The sequence below is a fragment of the Stigmatopora nigra genome, chromosome 4 (genome assembly GCF_051989575.1).
Source record: "Stigmatopora nigra isolate UIUO_SnigA chromosome 4, RoL_Snig_1.1, whole genome shotgun sequence".
Classification (NCBI taxonomy): Eukaryota; Metazoa; Chordata; class Actinopteri; order Syngnathiformes; family Syngnathidae; genus Stigmatopora; species Stigmatopora nigra.
This window is the reverse complement of record NC_135511.1, coordinates 5992410-6012547: the sequence shown is the minus strand read 5'-3', so window position 1 is coordinate 6012547 and position 20138 is coordinate 5992410. Positions and strand designations below refer to the sequence as shown.

General features: G+C 38.7%; 1 long non-coding RNA gene across 1 annotated transcript in view; it reads right to left on the bottom strand.

Annotated features, from left to right (window-relative positions):
* LOC144195690 (uncharacterized) overlaps positions 1 to 19697 on the bottom strand; it is a 29515-nt gene extending 9818 nt beyond the window's left edge. Inside the window, exons 1-2 of the long non-coding RNA XR_013326141.1 lie at positions 19592 to 19697; positions 3134 to 3264 (exon numbers count right to left, since the gene is read on the bottom strand). This is a non-coding gene — a long non-coding RNA (uncharacterized LOC144195690). The remainder of the gene's footprint in view (positions 1 to 3133; positions 3265 to 19591) is intronic.
* Positions 19698 to 20138: the final 441 nt, after the last annotated feature.

The following is a 20138-nucleotide window of genomic DNA, read 5'->3' as shown; positions in this document are numbered from 1 at the left end:
TATCAAAGTATGGGTCTATTTTCTGGTTGCTGTCTGGGTTGGAATGCCCACTAATGCAGCAATCAACAATGCCCGCCAAAAAACAACTCACACCTCTGTTGACAGTAGACTGATTCTACTCATATTAGGAAAGAGAGTTAAAGAGTGGATCCATTTCAATACAAATATAGCACACTTCATACCATCAGTAATTTATGAGCGAAAAGCCGAAATCTCTTTTCTTCAATGTTTGGTTGGCAGTTTAACTACGCATCGTCTAGCCAGCGGTGATACACTCCCCTGTCCTCAGATTAGCCTCCCACCGTGCCCCTGCAGTGCAAGGGTTCATGGGAATGACCAATGGGAAGAAATGCTTTGCTCCTTCCCACAACCACTAGACAGCTGTAGTAATACTTTCACCCTCTCCCTAAATGACTTGAAAACAGACACACACACTCCAAACATTGTTTCAATGAAAATTGAAACTACAATAAATGCATTTAAGTAATGTTCCGTAAAAAGTCATTGTGCTTATTACAGTTGGGATAGAGTTGTGAATTGATGGTGGTTCTCCTTCTGCGCCCCAGATTGCCTCAGAACATTAATCATTAGAACCTGACGTGGTGAACTACGGCCGCCGGCCCTTATTCAAACAGTCATATTTGTACTATAGAAAAGTTGTCCAAGGTTCAGGAAATAATTTCACATTGGAAACTAAAAAAGATCATCTCATTTCAGGTTACCCTTTAATGTAGTGTGAAATCGGTTTAATTCATTGATGGTGATAGAAGGCCCTCTCATTTGAAATCGATTGGATGTTCATCAACTTGATTATTAAAAAAACACATTTGTCATTTTAAGGCAAAAAAAATATTATAATCACTTTTCAATCAGCACCTCATTCGTCCAACTAAAACACCACCTCTCTCACTTTTCTCAAGTTTGAGCTTGTGATTGCAAAGGATTTGGGCATTGACTTGAGGGGGCTGAAAAATGGAACAGAAGGCAAAGCAATGGGTGGAAAAGAGAAGGTGGGATGGTGCAGAAGGAGCAGTGGGAGGAGAAGGAGCTATGAGTGTATCGTCCTCAGAGAAGGCAGAAGAACTGAAAGCCAAATGTGTTCTGCTAAGGAAGTGGGTTTTGCGTTGCACTATCATCATAACACTCAGCATTGTGGGTATAGCAGTGATTAGTGTACACTTCTACCATTGTGTACCTTAAAGTTGCCAGGTTTGATGTCTAATAGACTATAATAATAATTATTAATATTATGAGTGGATTCTGAAATTAATTAATGGCTACATTGATAGCTAATTAATTATTGAGGGACATTACTGACCTAAAAGTGTTCAAAATCCTCCTTTTTGACCCTCATAATAGCAACGAGAAGAGGTCGGAAAGGGCAAGATTCTCCTTTAAAAAAGCCACATTTGAAGCATTCCCAAATTTCTGATCTTACAGACATTTGAAAATTTTTGTACTCATAATATCACCTGCCCAAAAATTGGAGTTAAACAGATTATTTCATTAACAAGTTATTGCAAAATGCCTTTTGAGATCATGGAGAACTTTGACCTGATTACTCCCAAATTCAACTTTCATTGCTTTCTGTACCGTTATCCTCCCTCACAAGGCTTATGTGGGGTGCTGTAGCATATCCCAGTCACCTTGATGTTTAATGTCAAGTAAGCATACAGCTCATTATGGATATTCAGTCAAAATATACGCCAATATTGAGAGTCAATTAAAGTATCTATATAAAAGATAAAACATGTCAAATCCACATCTAAGTATGTTTTAATGTAATTACATTCCTAATTCTAATGATGGAACAAAAAAGCCCCAAATCATGATCAACATGGTATATTTCATAGTTGGGTGGGGGGATAGTTTTTCAGGTCGTTATGTACTTTACAAACTCATCTATACATGAAACACTGTGTCCATTTGACTCCTTGACCTTCACGTTAACCTTTTCGACATTGTCATGAATGACAATTGGCCTTGGCTACAAGGAGGCCAATGTCAGTTTTTGCGGTGCTGCACAACATTCTCCAAGGATTAAGATAAACCTCGGGATGACCAAGGTTTTTTTTTTAAAGCAGCAGTCTTTAACAAAGCAGATTTATTGTGTGATATCTGGCTGCTTGACATGGAGGCATTAATGTTTCACTAATCACATTAACACAGTGCACACCAGATCATTGGCATGGAACACAATGGCTACCCTTCTGCATTTTACTACCATTGAAGCGGTGTAGTGTCAACGCTTAGGAACAAAGATTCTTTGATGGGATGAGAGAGTGGTATTTGGAAAAACTGGTTTTACAGTAAAATCATCTGTTTACCGCTGGAGGAAATTGGGAATGAAAGGAGACAATATGAAATAGCTAAACAATCAAGTCTTTAAGTAAAATCAATCTATAGGCTCAATGTCGCGGAGCTTAGTACAGGATGGATTCTCACAACCGTGGTTGTCATCGCCAGAGGAGAAAATACTCAAGAATTATGCATTTTGAGGCATAGGCAGAAAGAAAAGAGTTGAGGAGGTGTCTACACTCTGTATTCTGTTGTAAACACCCCAGAATAATGAAGACGACATGTGTTTGATTAAATGAAAATACCGCTTTGAATAAAATGACAAATTAAGAGAACCTTAAATCACACTCTTGGCTTTAAACAGCAAATACATGGGGTAAATCTCCTCACATATGCAAAAGAGACAGAATCTCAATAGCATTAGTGTCAAGCTTCACTGTCACCTGTGTCACTTTTGTACAATTGCTTTGCTTGTGTTGAACCGGTCTCCTACATTCTTCACTGACATCTCCGAGGCAGGCCCTGTCTCTTCTGCCTGCCCACTCGCTAATGTTATGTGGCAGAACAAAAGCCTTAGTGCTCATGCCATGGAAGTTCCTGGGCATGAGTTGCGCTGAAGGTAATATTACCGCTCTTCCAGTATGTCAGGCGATGGACGTGGGGAATGCAATTGTCATGTTTGCTTTGTTTGCCGTGCGGTTTCTTCCCCACTCGTCTGGCCTGTCTGTCCTGTTCCTTCTGGCTTTTTTATTTTTTCACGTTCCTCACCTCCCCCTCATATTCTCATATTCTCTGCTTGACATCTCGTTTGAGTTGTTTTCTCTGGCGCGCTCACCTTCTCTTTCTGCTTTTGTGTCTTTGATGCCATCATGGACGGATGAATGACTGAAGCCATAAGGCTGATCCTCCCACACTGGTTGGCTGAGCCGTCCTGTGCTGCACTGTTGATTCTCTTGCTCAGCCCATCTGAAAGAGACGGCAAGCAGGCAGAGTGTGACTCAGATGCTGAGGTGGGTGGTGCGGGCACAGGTGGGTGGTTAAAAAACGTGTAGCATCTTGAACGCACTTACTTTCACTCGGGAGATACTCTGATGAGCAGCTTCAACACTGCAAATTGGAAATGCGAAACTGCTTTCAAATGTGATTTACAGTTCAAAGATCGTTGCTGTTATATCTCTAGGTTGTTTTGGAGGAGAACCAAAGCTCTCAATTTGATGTGCCACAATCAAACTGTTACTTGTTATGTTTGCTCCCGCAGCCTCCGAGTCAAAATAGCACGAGCAAATCAGCATTATCATAATCAGTCAATCCGCGCGCTGCTTCTTAGTTTCGTATTTGGAATCATCAAATGTTTACAGTATAAAAGGGTTTCTTAATTTTATTAAATGCTTGAAATGAGGCTATGAAGCAACTTCAAAAGCATACAAACAAATTGGGATAGTAGAAAAATGGGAAATAAAAAGCTGGCATCATGAAAAGAGAAAGCATCGATATATATGTGTATACATATATATATATATATATTTGTGTTAAATTGGATTGTTTAGTTTGGAGTACACCAAATTGAAAGGAAGGCAATGTTGGTCCATGAGCAAGTAAAGAGGTTTTAAATGTGCCCCTAGTCAGCCCATAGGCTTAGATTTTCACATGTGCCACGGGTAATTCTCCCTGGCAGGCTCAAGTGACTAAGTAACATTGTGTGCTCTAAGGGGAAGTGCAACTGGCTTATCTTTGAATGTGATTATCTTTATATAATTTGGCTGTCTGTGAAGCGGGGGAGTGAGTCACTATCTGAGGGCTATAGAACGTCTCTTCTTTGAACCACACATAACACAAAGCCTTTGGCTGGACAGTTTTATACTGGACTGACAGTTTTTCCTCTACATCCAGTAAAAAAGATCATGGTTTAGCAGCTTCAAAAAAAATGGCGCATGGTTGACACCACATAATCCTGCCCCCAAGTTAGAAAATACCTAACAAAATGCTATGCTGAATTAACAAATTTCATGAAATGCTGGAATGTATGCAAATGTAGGCAATACCTTAGTTTTTTTTTTGTCTGATGTATAGTACTAGCAAAACAAATCAAAAATCTTTGGAGAATCATGGCCACTTTCAAGAGAAACCACTTTTTAACCCCAATCATTTGCTTGGCTGTGTGCCTTCTTAAACAAAGCAGAAAATGAGCAAACAAAACACCGTAAGTTCATTTAACTACTGTTATTTTCTCATTTACAGTAGAAATCTATTTTAGGGGATGCTTCCAGCATTCTTAAAAATCAATAGCCATCAATTAGAAGGACGTTAGCGCCTTGACTCCAAGGAATTCTGTGTATCCCTATGGCCCATGCTGATTTGGGAAAAAAGGCATTGAAGTCTGCTGTTTCTCTTGCCTGGAATCTGTTTTAAAATGTGCTTAAATTGAGTGGGTGGTTGCAATTTGTAAAAGAGGCTGCTAAATGTTGCTGATGTATAGTTTATTGGATAGTGATATAACAAAATGTTTTCAAAACAAATGTTTGAGTTCATCTGAAATTATTTCAATATTATTTGGAATTTTGTTAAGCAGTTGGCAAAAATTATTAGCTAAAAAGATTCACTGCAAAGGAAACATAAAATACCATCCGAGTGTTGCTTGTAAATCAGTTCACCTAGTTTACCATTCTTCTGTATGCTGTTGTGGTAATAGTTTGTTAAATGGCAAAAAGTATTGCTATGGGCTGATTTTTGCACAAGCCTGGAATCTATATATCACAGCTCCAGGTCTGAAGAGGAATCACTATGGCTGTCTACCTGACACCCACAACCATCTGCTGGCAGGCCTGTAGAGAAGCCTTTATGGATGTGCATTTGAGTGGTAATTGAGCCTGAAATGTGCTCAAAATGATTGTCCTGCTGCACATCAGGCGCTCAGAGCAGCATGACAACCTGAGCAACCGACGCAGGCAGGCAGGAAAAAAAAAGGATGAGGGAAAAAACTAATTTCTTTTTCTCATTAGTTTGGAATGATGAGAAGAGATTACATAAATTCATCATTAATTTGCCCTAAAATTCAGTGATATCTATCATCTGAAATACAAATTTTAAATATATATATATATATATTTTTTTGGTTTGTGAAAAGAGCTGCCTGGACAACAACTACAATTAGGGATGGAAAATATGATTTTGCACGCCGTTTCAACTTCATTTGTTCCCATTGTTGGTGTTTCATGTCCAATTCTTTGGCCTGGGAGGGCTAGCAGCGATTAATAACGGAATGCGAAACATGTGTTAACAGCCAGTTCTTCCAGTAAAATAAATCTTGTTGTCAATAAAGGGCAATGAGGTAAAAGGAAATTCTAGGTTTAAATAATCAATGTTAAAATAGGAAAGGTGCATTAAACGGGATATTTGTCAATAATACAAAGTGTGCTATGTAATTATTTGATTCAAGTCCCTTGAATTGATTCCATAAATATATATTTAATAATTACGTTTCATTTAGAGTTATAACATTACAAAGCAATGATGATGTTTTTTTAATCATTTTGTTGGACATTTCATGAATTCATCTGTTTCACCAAATATCTAAAATATTAAATTTTTTTATACTGCAATGGCAAGTTAATTTTTCCGATGGGGATACGTATAGAACTATTGTGGTCAGGACTGTAATTACGGATGAGATTGATAGTACAACTCTACTATTTCGAGAATTTTAGCAAAGCTTATCAATAAACAACACAGTCTTGCCACAGCATGAGTTTATTAGTCATGTATGTCTCCCCAACTCCCACTGCAAACAACGAGTTCCCCGTGTTTTAATACATGAAAAATAAGTTAGTAGCGATTTGTCTTTGAGTCAGCCTGACAGATGCCCCTGGAGAGCAAAAGGCCTTAAGAGGCACTTGTCAACTATGGGTTTCAAACAAAAGGCAAGCGTCCTCCCGGTCGGCAGGGGACACACTCTCGGATCAGAGGGCGTGTTACGATGTCTGACGTCCCCACTAAGAATTGAGCAAACCCAAATTCCCAGCACCTGTCAAACACAGCGGGGATCCAGTTTGACGATGTCCCACTCTCTCCACGCCCTTCGCCTGAGGTGTATGTGTACAGTAATCATCATGGCTTCTGTTTCAGATCTACAGTATAATCAGTCATTCAAAGTGACACCAACACACTGTGCTGTGCTTGTTGTGTTTTGTTCTGTTACAGCTCAAGACATTGGGTGTTTGTGGTTTTGGGAAAGGGTAATTGCCTGACAAGGGAAGTGAGTCAGAAGGAAATGAGCATCCACTGAGGAAAAAAATGTTTTACAAAGTAACTCATATACGCACAACAAGAGGAGCCTGCTGGTAGAGCATTACTTATTCCCTCTTAACTGCCGATCCTATTCATTTTGTGTTCAGCTTACAGTGTGTGGGTGCCGTTGCCTCACCCAGCTGAATGCGTAACACGCTCAGCAGTACCTAAATGTTACTCTGGGGACACGGCTTCATAAGAGCAATTGCATGCATCATACCGACTCCATTTAAATACCAAATATTGCCCATTCGTTTCTACCTTCACAGGACTGTGTTTAGTGCAAGCCAGGGGGATTTGAGCTGGCAAACAAATGGGACTAGGGAAAAGATATGGATATGGTACAAATGAGAACAGGAAGTCCCCTGGGAGCTCCCTCCTTCTTGTGGCACCCACTTTCACGCTGTGTTTATCGCCTTACTCGGTATGAATTATGAACACACACATTGTATGAAGCTACGAACACAAGGCGTCCAAAGTTCTGTGTGCTAAGAGAGTGGTTGGAGCATCAGCCCCGTTTATATTTCACGTTTCTACACATAGAATTGAACAACATTTTCAATATTTTGTAATCAAAACAACATTTAAACAAGCGATAAAAAAAATCTCACACAGACAGGCAACCAATCACATTAATAGTCATTTTAACACTTTAAGGAGACGGATTTTTGAACACTGCAATAACGCAGCAATATAACAATAAAATAACGGGACTACTTTTTTCGTCCTCGGAAAAAAAAGACTAATATTGCTGCAGGTTACTTTGTTATTGTAGGTGTGAAAGTTATTTTTTTTCTGTGTATTTTCATGACTATATCAAGGGTATGGAGGCCATGTCTCATACAGAAGTTTCAAAGATACACAAAATTGTTGCATTCAACATATGACTTCATGATTTCTATATTTTGAAAATGTTCATTACTGAATGCTCTATACATTATCACAATTTTTGAAGATACAAAACATTTTAACTTATTGCTGCCATTGAAGGCAACAGATAAATCAAGGTTACCTTAAAAAAAGCTGTTTTTACCTTGACTACAGAGTATTTTTTTGAAATTACCGCTTACAGCTCTGAAACAAAGGAAATAAATCAACAACCGGTCTAGTATTCTAGCAACTTGGATGTGTTTTTATGAATTATCTCATTGCTTTGGATTTGTAGCTGCTATTGATTAAACAAATGACAGTAACCTCCCACTTAATATCAAAATGCTTATACTACAAACACCCTTGAGCAATCAATGGTGCTTAGTGTTCCTCATTAAAGACAAGGGGTAAATGTAAAGTGAATTAAATTTCTTGATTAAAAAAGTCTATACTATTAAAATATTGCACCTTGGAGTAGCATGTTATTATCCTTTTTACTCTACTGTGCTGATGAAACAAATGTAGGAGCAGAGCGGAAAAATCTAGATACAAGATGGACACCTTGACCTTCCCCTGGCAAGCCGCCTACAGCCTCAAACCCACTCAACATGACGGGTATCTGCACATTGTTGCTGAAACTGTGGCAGGCGTAATTGCGCCTCTTGTCTATGTGTGATGAAGATATTCTTAAGGACCTTTTCTCTGTGCATCTGTGCAATGCGACTTAATCTGAGGATCAGGCTCCAAAGGTCCCTTGCTGTAGTCATAAATGTAATGAGACACTGTTAACTCAATTTTACAAGGGAAAACTAAGCCTTTTCACAGGGCGGGTGCACATTATTCCTAGCCTTTAATAGTAGAATATCTAAAGCTGAACTTTGTGTAGCTGGTTTGCTTCCAAATTTATTGCCAAAAAGATTAAAGTGAATAGTGTAAATGTTATTTCATTAACTGTGGTCATCATAAACCCTTATTTTTTGTCAATAATGTAGCTGTTTTCATTAATTGACTTGCGAGGCTGGCATCAAATATTTATTCCCAGCTGAGCCTACCCGTTTAAAAGGATTGGAGGTGTATTGATATCAATGGCAGCTAATGAATTAACAATTTTGCAATATTTACATTACTATAACAGATATGGTTGGATTAGCCAAAAATTGTACTCCCATATGGGTAACATCATTTCAGAATAATACTCAATTAAATGTGAAAGCAGTCAGCCAAAAAAAATCTAAGTAGATAAAAAGTATTTAGAGAAAAGAATACTCAACATATGGATGACTGCTTACAAGGTCAGACTTTTATTTTTAAACCAATGTTGTTTTTTTCTCAGCGATGTCATTTATATCAGGGGGCCCCAACCCCTGGTCTGCAAGCCACTGTGTCCATTAGCAAGTGAAATAATTATTAACACTTTAAACTTACGTACACGAGGCACCGTCGAAGCTTAAGTATGGAGATCATGGAAAACGAAAGGCAGACTATACCCTGGACTGGTCGGCAGTCAGTTGTAGGGCACACAGAGAGACAAACTACCATCGGCACTCCCAATCATACCGCCACCAGCAGGAATTTAGCCTATGCCCACTTGCACCGAAGTCAGGCGAGTGAACCCCTACACCACGAGGCGGCTCCCACTAATCTATATGAACTGTTATTATGATAAATGTCTAATTCACTTAAACTGGGAGGACTAGCTAGGATCGCCGCCACCCTCTAGCATTCAAAAATGGATTGGACGTCTACCACTATCTATGGCAGTTAACTGAGTTAAGAAATCTCTGAAAACTGAGATAGAGAAAAAGTCCTGATTCAAAAGTATTACTTGAGCCTAGCACTCATTGTTCAGATTTCTTGACATGTACTGTACACAGCCTGCCCTGCATGCACAACACGCCCAATGAATTTGGCATTATTGTGTGTCATACTGCCCTCTAAAGCTAGGACAGCCCTGATACAAAGAACAACACGTGGCACATGTTTGAGAGGATAAGGTCACAGTGAACTGTGTCAAAGTAAGCCAGCAAAACAAATGAGTATAGCCTATTATGCCAACTGGTGCTTACGATACATAGATGCATGTACACAGTACTGCCAATTTTACACAATCAACTCAACCTGAATGGCCGGAAGCTAAGATTGTGTGGTAAAAAAAAAAAAAAAAAAAAAAAAGAATAACACTTTTGTCCAAGTGCATGCTTGCCAACAAATTTAAAATCAGCATTTTGCCGAGTCTATGCCCTATTTCTTCTTCCTGTTAACATGCAGTTTGCTTATTCAAAATAGAAGTGGATATAGTAAACTAATTAGACCCGCATACATTGTGTGATTTACTTCCTCTGCCCATGTTGTATCAATGTTGTCTTCATTGATACAACATGAGATACCTGTATTTACAGTGTAAAAGCCCTCGCAAATCAAGCTGAAAGAGAAATTAGGTCAAGTAGGATTCTTGCAGAGAGCATACTAGATGGTGCGTTGCAATGGGAAAAGTTTGGTTAGGACAGTTAAAACAAGTTATATCTAAATGGAAATGTAATTAACAATGTTTTTAATTGATCCTAAAATCTTAACATGTTTATGAATACTCAAAGTATAGGTACATCATACATGCTATAAACAATCTGTACTAATCATTTGCTCTAAAATATAAGTAACAATTCTATAGTTTCCTCTGAAAAAAAAGAGTTTAACATTTAACACAGAAATTGGAGTTAGTAAAGTTTTCTTCCAAGTTATGCTAAAACACTTCCTATCTTCTATCACTGTGCTTTAGGTCATTTTGAGACTAAATTACGAAATGGATCCAACCAAAAAGCCTGTACTTTACACCGACCGCTGATATAAATACCTCTCAAATCATGAAATGTCCACTATGGATAGATGGACGAGAGGGCAATCAGGTAAATAATGGTCACAGATTTTACACGAGAGAAGGCAGCACTGGTTGCCATGAGTAGTAATGACCACCTTGAACAACTCTTAGTGTGCCGTTTGATCAATGCTACCTGATGGGAAAAGAAAATCAAGCCCATAAACAGGCCCTTGGATGCTAAAAGGGGAGCGGGACCTGAGGGAGCAAGTTCGGTGAGAGGTGTATTGATGTTCAGATTCCCAGAAGTAGAGGTGTTGAACCCTCTAATACTTCTCCCTTATTCGAAGAATAAGTGTATAAAAATGACGTCCTTTGTAAATGTAATTAAGATTACCAAAAGTGTCGGGCATTAAAGGCATCAAAAAGACACAAATGACCTTTTTGTTTGTCTTTGAAATCATCCGTCCGTGGTTGAAAAGTTCATTTCTACAAATGGAACTGAGTGCTAACGACTCTTCTTGAAGCTGAGAACAGCAACAGACGAAAGACACCGAAAATGAAAAAAAAAAAAAAGAAGAAGCAGTAGCAGCCAACTTTCTCGTCTCAGCTAAGAAGGCGGCATGTTTCTATGTCACTGTTTTCCCTTTTCATGGCAAAGGGAGGAGAGCCAAGGTCGAGCGTGTCAGTGTGAGTCAAGCCTGAAAGTGTGAAGACTCCAATTAGACATAGCCCGGGGTCTGACTCCAAAAGACAAGGATAACATACACCCCTCCGCGAAAATGTGCCAAACAACGCCGAGTGCAAAGATACACACACACACACACACACACACACACACACACACACACACACACACACACACACACACACACACACATACACACACCACTACGCACGCATGCATCTTCACATCCCTGTTTTACATGAAATGCATCTTGATGCCACAGCTGTTTGCACCCCATCCATCATCTCTAGCAAGCAACAGGCACAAATATTAACAAGCAAAATCTGTCATGCCCAATTACCGCAATAAGGAACCTGCTAAGGCAAGTAAACAATTTATTAATGTATGGCTCATGTATCTAATTAAGTTTTTAGGGAAAAAAATATTTTTAATTTCACAGTCTATTTGCACTTAATCCCAAACACTATTTAACAATCACAGTATTAATTAACAGTACAAATGCTATTCCGTTCTCTTTTACTATTTTCATCATTGTATTTGACAAGAAGCACAACTATGTGGGTCTTCTTATTCTTCTGCTGTACATTTAAATTAAATCAGTAAAATTTTACAGGCCCAATCCATTTCAAATGGGAGGGTTGGCAGACTTTGGTTAATTCCACTCAAATAGGTTGGATATCTATCGCCGTCAATGGCAGCCAAAGTATCAATCAACTTTGTTTATAGTGATACTAAATTTTACTTGAGTAGGCAATAATAGCAACTTTGGTAATAGAGTACACAGTATATCATTCCAAAAATGGTTACAGCAAAGGTAGAGAATGAGGGAAACATTTGAATGGAAGGCGCAACAGTTAAAACTGATGATGATTGGTATCATGAAAGCTTTGGTAAGTCGATGAGTAGAAGAGGAAGTGTAGAAATGGATGGTGCTCAGTTGTTTTGCCCACTGCTCTGTGGCTGCCGGTGTCAGGGGTACTAGTGACCCAAAACCAAATACCCTCCCTGCTGTCGTGCATCTCTCGAGACCTTCAGTCCGCTGACCCAATTTATGAAAGATTGATCTTCTTCCAAACTCTCAATATGATCTCTGCACCACTTTTCACTAGCCCATAAATTTGGACTGTAACTTTACACAAAGTCTCAATGAATGAAGGGCAGAATATTTTTTCTACATTTTATCATTCAGGTTAACCGTGTTAAATGGAGACATTGCTTAGAGTTCGGAAATTGCTAGATCAAGGTTTTTGAGAATGCAAAATGCAAGTTATTTTAGTAAAAACAAAAAAAAAAATCTTGCCACATCATGTAACTGTACGAGACAGTTCCGACCACACCATAAATAAGAAAACGTCAGTTTTTGCTCAGCACGCAAAAACCCAGGCCATAATACTGCAGTACAAAAATAGACAAGACTTCTCTTTTCAATTTCACTGGGTTTGACCAACAAGCAATATGTGGAGGATATGGTTTCATTACATTGCATCACAATTGCACGGATGTAAAAAATGTGTCCTTTTCCATATTGTAAATAGTACTGTACATACAATTTATCTGAGCTAGCAGTGTTTACAGTGAATCATCATATTTCAGTGCCATTTAAGGTTTTAGACGTCCAATTATTCATTTAAACCGAGAGACACCGGCAGGCAAAATCGTGGTCACAATTAATACTGAAGTATCTGTGCCACCCCAATAGAATGAGTGTAGATGTTTGTTAAGCCTGTTGCATTTTTTTCCTCCATTCATTTTAGCTCATGTTTGTTTAGATAAGACGGTTGCATCACCTGGTACGGAAAAACTAAACACACCTAATAATTTATGTAACAAGTCCGAACATAGCATTCGACAAAGTGCTTGTTTTAAGCCTGTTCTCCACCAGTTTGTGCATCTTGCCACACAACTTTGGAAAACAGTAAACTAAACATGTTCAAAACCCTCAAGAGATTGAACCATCTTCTCTCGTCGCTAACTATGCTCCTCTGTCCAAGCAGAATATGAGTTAGACTGAGTGGCCCTGCTCGAGCATGTTGAATAATGAATTAGAGGCTGATATCCTGTGACGGAGACTGGGATAGAGCACTTCCTCCTTGGGCCAGAGTGGGGCTTGAATACACGTGAATAATGCATGGTCAAAAGTGGGTCTGTCGAAATGACTCAATACGAGGAGTCAAGTGCAAGATTATCCTTCCGTGGTTATGAAAATATTACAGCCTTTATGCCACGAGAAGAAAAGTGAGAAGATAGGAGTATGAAGTTAACTGTACAGGAATGCTGCTATGTCAACATGACCTCAACAAATGTCCTGGATTTATGTATATATTGAAAGATGAATATTTCTGAAAAGTTGTTATAATGTTGATTTCAAAGATATGGTCGCACGGGAGAAGCAGTGGTGAAATTGGTTCATTTTATGGTCCACTGAGTGATCCAGTGATCCAATTCATAGTATTCTTAACTAAGACTCACTGCCAAGTTTAAAAGGCATTGTCAGACACAGTATTGATCCCAGATAAATATTTAAAGTTTTAAGGAATGTTTTTTTATAACATACTACCTATATATTGTTCATATTCTTTATATTCCAATTTCCATTGCAGTTTTTCAATATAATGTGCAGGTTTTGTGTAATGAAGAACTGGAATATAATCAAATTGATTAAATGTATCAATGCAATTACTGTATGCTGTTCTCAAACATCAGAATGATTTACTTTTCTTCACATGTTTGAGAAATTCAACCCATTTCTTTATTGCTACTGCATTTGGATTTTAATGTATTTTTATTCACACTTCACTGCTTATATTGAAGTTATGACTTTTCTGAATCTAGAGTCTGTTCGGCCTGGCTGACTCAAAACAGGTCCACCTTAGTCTTAAATTCCGCCCTTCTCCGTTTCATCCAGATTCTTGTTACATGGATATGGAAAACTAATAACCATGGCACCTGCCTGTTCAAACAAAAATAAATTCTCTTTGACAGATTTATATCACATTTACTTATCTGTAGGCAGATGTCAATTTACACTTGGAGTTTCCCACAAGGGCAATTGGGCCCCATGTACCTCTCAGGGCCGACTCAGCCTCCAAGAAAGCTGGAAACCACAGGATCCCGCTCGGCCCAAGCGCTCCGAGCTAACCACTAATCCATGTGTTTGATACATTAGACGCTCTGCTTGGCTTTGTTCTGCTGCTATGTGTTGTCCATTTTCCTGCCAAGTCCCACTTTCCCTCTTCATCTTCACTCTTGCCCCTATGCTGGCCCAAATAATTATATTGTTGTCTACAAGATTTCTCTGATAAAAAAATGGAGTTGGCTTGATGCAGTGTCACAAAATTCAAACTGTGAGACCGGCATTTGACCAAACAGGAGCACCTTTTACTGTATTTTTCCGACTAAAAGTAGCACTTTGCCAAAAATGCTCAATATATAAACCATATTTTACATACTATAACAGGCAACATAATGCCTAACTGGATCAATGTTTGTTATTCATTGTATGACATTCCCCCTGTCCGCAACCATCTAGTGGATGCGAAACATATCCCCCCAACCACTATTTCTATTACATTTACTGTGCATTATAATACATTACATTGTAGGTCACAGCAGAGTATGCATATAGGTCACACCCTCTCATCTCATCTCATTTTCTGAACCGCTATATCCTCATTAGGGTCAAAGGGGGTGCTGGAGCCAATCCCTGCTGTCTCCAGGCCAGAGGTGGGATCCCCTGAATCGGTGGCCAGCGGATCACAGGGACAAGGAAGTCGAACAATCATACACACTCACACCCTTAACTAGGAGCAATTTTAAGTGTCCAATCAGCCTACATAGCATGTTTTTGTAATATAGTAGTAAACCAGAGCTCCCAGGGGAAACCCACGCAGGCCCGGGGAGAACATGCAAAATCCACACAAATGGACATGACCTGGATTTAAACCCCAGAGCTGTGAGGCCGACGCACTAACCCCTCGCGTCACCAGGCCGCTGGAAATTTCATTTGTTAAAATTCAAAACAAAGAACAGACATGTCATATAAAATGTTCATTTTGTAGGAACAATACAACAAACTTGATATTTAGCCCGCCACCTGCTTGGGTGTCCGCTCGCTCACAGGGTTTTTGTAAAGATATGTTTTAGAGCATATATCTCTATAAAATACATTTTACCGGTTGTTTCTCTTCGCGCTCAGTTAGTGTCCAAGATATATTTTACAGCATCTCTCCACGCTCCGTCAGTGTAGTGACATCCTCTCATCATGCCAGCTTCGAGGCCATCGCTACGCAATAAATCCCTCATAATGATGGTTCATTTTTTTATTCTTAGTGTTGACCACTCGCTTGGTTTCATTGGGGAAGGATATTGTTGGGGTTTTCCAAATGTCCGAATAACTTCTGCCATTCTTTTATCCCCGGTCTTCTGCTTGCAAGTTCTGTGTGAATTTTGACCATTTACAGAACTTTTTTTATTCCTAAAATTAAAAAAGACAATGTACTGAAGTGGAAAAACAGCTACCTTAAATATCTTAGCAATGAGATACGCTTTCATTCTCTATTTGTTAGAATATGTCACAATCTTGCAAGTGCACTGCCTAAAAACACCCCCAAAGCTATTGTTGTGTTTTATATCACTTTCTATAGCATAGTAGTGGAAGATCAATATGGCTCCTAATGGTTCCTAACTGATTGCCACATAACAATAAATCTTCAAGTTGTTTTAATGCCATCCTTTTTATGAACAAGTGCTTAGAAAGTGGTTTCACTAGTTATTACATTGGTATTGATGAGTTATTTACATACAGCATACAAAAGCAAACCACAGAGTTCACTTTGCAGTCAGTTGTAAAATTCAATTACTGTATTCCAGTTTTTATATCATCTAATAATGTGGTCAAACTCTCCACTGTGTGCACCCTTGGTAAGAAGATTTAAGGGGGGAAAAAGAGAGTTGGTAAGTATTCGTGTCTCATAATTAAGCAGAATTTCAGATCACAAAATTATAAAAATGAAATAATGTAACAGTACGAGTCCAGTCGATTAAAAATCAAGTTATGTTCAAATAACAAAATAGCTTATGATAGCCACTACCATCAACTGCAATCAAGTAAAAAACTATAACCAACTATACATATGCAACTCACAATGGCCCACAATACAATCAAGACGACTCAATCGTTGGAAATGCTCCACTGTGTAATTATTCAAATCACACTTCAATAAAGTAAATGGATGGACTTGCTGAGGTTGAGTAATTGTAGCAGCAAAAAGAAATGGCTCTTAATACCACTTGATCAATGATTAAATTATAGCCTTAAATCCACAGTAACCTTTCTGAAGGAAAATACTGTGAGTGAGATACCTCAATTTGGTCACTAAAAATACATTGAATTACCCATTTGCAAAAGAAAAATAAACAACTGTGTGTAATTTTTTTTTTTAAATTAGATTAGAAATCCAACATCTGTACAACTCATTGGCAATGATGATGATACCCAGGAAAATGCCAAAGGGATTTCATCACATAAGAGCACAGATGGAATAAATGAATAGGACTTAATTATTCATCATGACGTTGGCGTTGTGAAATAGTGAACACAATATATCCATTTGCATCATCCTAACATCCCAGTCTTCTGCCATTGCCAACATTAAGTATTTAGCTCGTACGAATCCTGGTCGTCACCTTTTGAATCTCGGCAGCCTTAAGAAAGAGCTTATTTATTTCACAGTGGCTTAATGCATGGGTGTCAGAACCAGTTCTCAGAGGCTGCAGTGGGTACAGGTGTTCATTCCAGACGATCATGAGAATAAATACATTTTGACAAATCATGTGTCTCAAAAGTGTAATCAGATGATAGCAATCAGGTGCTGTTTGATTCAGAAAAAAAATAATTGGTTAAACTGTCGAGCTGGATCGGTTGAAACAAGATAAATTAAGGAAAAAAATACAATGATGAGCATTTAGAAATATTTCTCCTAATTTAAATGAACACGATGTCTATGGTTGTAATGGGCAGAATTTACAAAGGTCACTTCCTGCTTATTTTTGGTCACTTCTGGAAAATGTTTGGCAATGTATTTTTTAGTATTCAAGCCATCCACTGTTCTTTGATCAACATTTTCCATTGAATTACTGTTGATTTAGGGTCATTTTCTATTGGTTTAGGAGCAGTTACAAGTCACCTTCTGTATATTTAGAACTCCACAGAAAGGAATCACACACCTCAAGTGTCTAAAGCGCTTGAAGAGATGTTGAGATACTTCCATTTCTGAGAGAAAATGTGATAAATGAACAATAATGACTCAGTACCGTAATGCATCAATCTGATATGATACACGGGACACAGGGCAATCCATATGGAAGAAAATCTTCATGACAAAAATAATTGTAAAATTGGCTTTATGCCCAACCTTTTTTAGAAGGAACCTACAGTACGTGTCCTATATGGCAAAAGATAAACTAACTACACACTATAAAAACTCTACAGCCCATGTAGCAGCTAATGTGAAGTTTATGCATGTTGTCCTGACTGCACAGGGTGTAAGTGGGACAAAGGCGGACTTAAATTAAAGAGAGGGACAACAGTTGCAGGCATGCACAAAACATTGAGGCTGGTTGCCTAGTCACAGCGGAACAAAGCGCTGCATCCTGGTCCCGCAGAGATGCTGACTCAACTGAATCCCTCAATTGAAGCCTGCAGTTGGCCTCCAGGAACACAGTCTGACCTACATAAGTCCATGTGAAACAAAGCATTGCCAACGTAGCATAATACCATACTGGAAATGCCATTAAACAATGGTTTGTATAGGAGCTTCTGACATACAATAAAGGAGATCTCATGAAAAATGAAAAGTGGGGACTAACAGCAGTATTTCTGCATGTGAATCAAGCAATTCAAAGCTGAATTAGCCATCAGAGCAAGAATCATTTTAATTTCTCTCAGGTTGTCTGGTCCTTGGTATTAATTGAGTAAATTGGCTTCCTTTTACTGTGAATATACGGTAAGTTCATCAGCACTCCTTAAACATGAGCAGGGAAGAGACAGATTTATGACCAAAGGCTTTGAGCCCACAGCTAGTACCCACACACAATCACCTCTAATTAACTCATTTGAAAAAGAAAAATACTGCAAACAGACAAGGGTAGTTATTTTATATTTAGAGGTGTACAGCCAAGGCTCTGGTGCTGACCCTTTCCATTCATGGTGCATGTCTGAGGGCAGTGCTCACAAAATAGTTGCATTCTGGCAAGATGTTTTGACCGGGATCGGCAACAATATGTTCTGGAGGCACGAGCTCTTTAGCGCTGTATGTGGATACCTGGAGCTTATTCAAAAATGTTTGCAAACATTCTTAACATGTTTCATTGCTATAACAATGTGTTGAATAAATATTAAATTTCAACATTTCTGTTAACAAAGATTTGCATAATAGCCTGCAACACATTTCTATCAGCAGGGCAAGATGCCTGTCAGGTTGTTGTTGTAAACGAACTGGCAACTCTGTGATGGGTCATGTTTCCCAAGAGGACAAGAGATAAAAAGCTGAGGGAAAAATTTGATATGACATTTCTTGGACCATCATTTCCGTTCATTGCAAATGTGGAATGAAAGCCTGAATATTCAATTTGTTGCCAGAAGTTGTTGAATAACAAAGGGTCATGTGGAAAGACATTTCCAGATAAGGGATGCTACATTTGCAGCCAAGTACTCAGTTAGGAAAGATTGAAAAAGTGCGACTGCATTACTTCTGGAGAAATATATAAAATAGATTTGAGAAATGGATTGCATCTGCAAACTCCTCTCCTGCTACAAGTTTAGTTGCAACCCGAGATATAATAAAGTGTGAAAACATGTTCAAAGATGGTTATGCATGTTCCATTTTGTTCTTTTTTCAAATACACAAAAATGACAAAATCAGATTTTTGTATTTAATGTCAGGAAAAATAAGCATTTAATCATGAATGCTCATGATGCATTTGTAGCCTATTCATTTTGATAGTAAGCTAATATGGATACAGCATGTTTTGCCTTCATTATAAGGCTTGTATAAGGCTTTTAATTGTTTTGTAGCTCCAGGCAGATTTATTTATTTATTCATTTGGGGGGGGGGGGGGTCCATTATTGGCTCTTTCAACATTTTGGTTTGCCTACCTGTTACAACTCCCCCTGGGCTAAGATATACCAAGGAGTCGGAACTACCACAGCAGTTGGGTTCGGTCAAGGATGAATCCAGACAAACACTGCAAGTAGCCTTCAGTAATATTTTATTTACAAAAAAAGTCCACAAAAACCTGGACTACGGGATAACATAGGGGAAGCATGAAATATTAAAGTGGCACCCTCAAATAAACACGGTAAAAAACACCCTCCCGGACAGGTGTTCAAATGAACACCCACAAAATACAGGAAATAAGGCCTAAGGGTGCCACTGTCAGAACTGAAGTAATCAAAGTCTAGAAAGAGGAAAAACTTTGTGTCTAAATGCACAAGCTAAATGTATATCCTGGGGTGTCTGAACTTATCTCAAGTCCCCCTATACAACCCAAAATCTTTAACTTTGCCAACATAAATACTAAATATAACAAGGAGTAACATACTCACATTACCAGGTGAAAACTGGGCAATCAAACTTTACCTTGCACTAAATCATGTACTTTCTAAGGACAGAAAGGACTTCACTGCCTCAGCATCTTCAATCACAGGCAGCCAAGGGAGACAAAGTCAGGAATCAAGAGAAACCAAGTCAACCTGAACTGAAAAATTAAAAGGGTTTAAATAAGGACAGGAAGTGAATCTTGATTGGAGGAGGAATGATGGGGAAGTTGTCACAGGTGTGTTGGCCTGGGCAGGGCTTTGTCACAGGGGTGGGGCCACAGCTCAATGTACCTGTAGGGGAAAAGAAACCACACCCTCCTACATCATGTGTTCAGGCTGACAGCCATAACACTACCTCTGGGTTAGCTATTTTGTCAAAGCACTATTTGCCTGCTTGTTTCAATTCACTTAATCTACTTCCAACTGTAAGAAAAGTCTCAGTGCAAATGGTTGAAATTGCCTCCAACTGTAGAATCGAAGCAGGTGGGAAATGGGAGGTCAAAGGCTCATTAGAGCATTAATTAAAAGGGAAAAAAACCTTTCTTGCATTTACTATTGTATCGTGTGATGTTGAACTGGCCTGGATG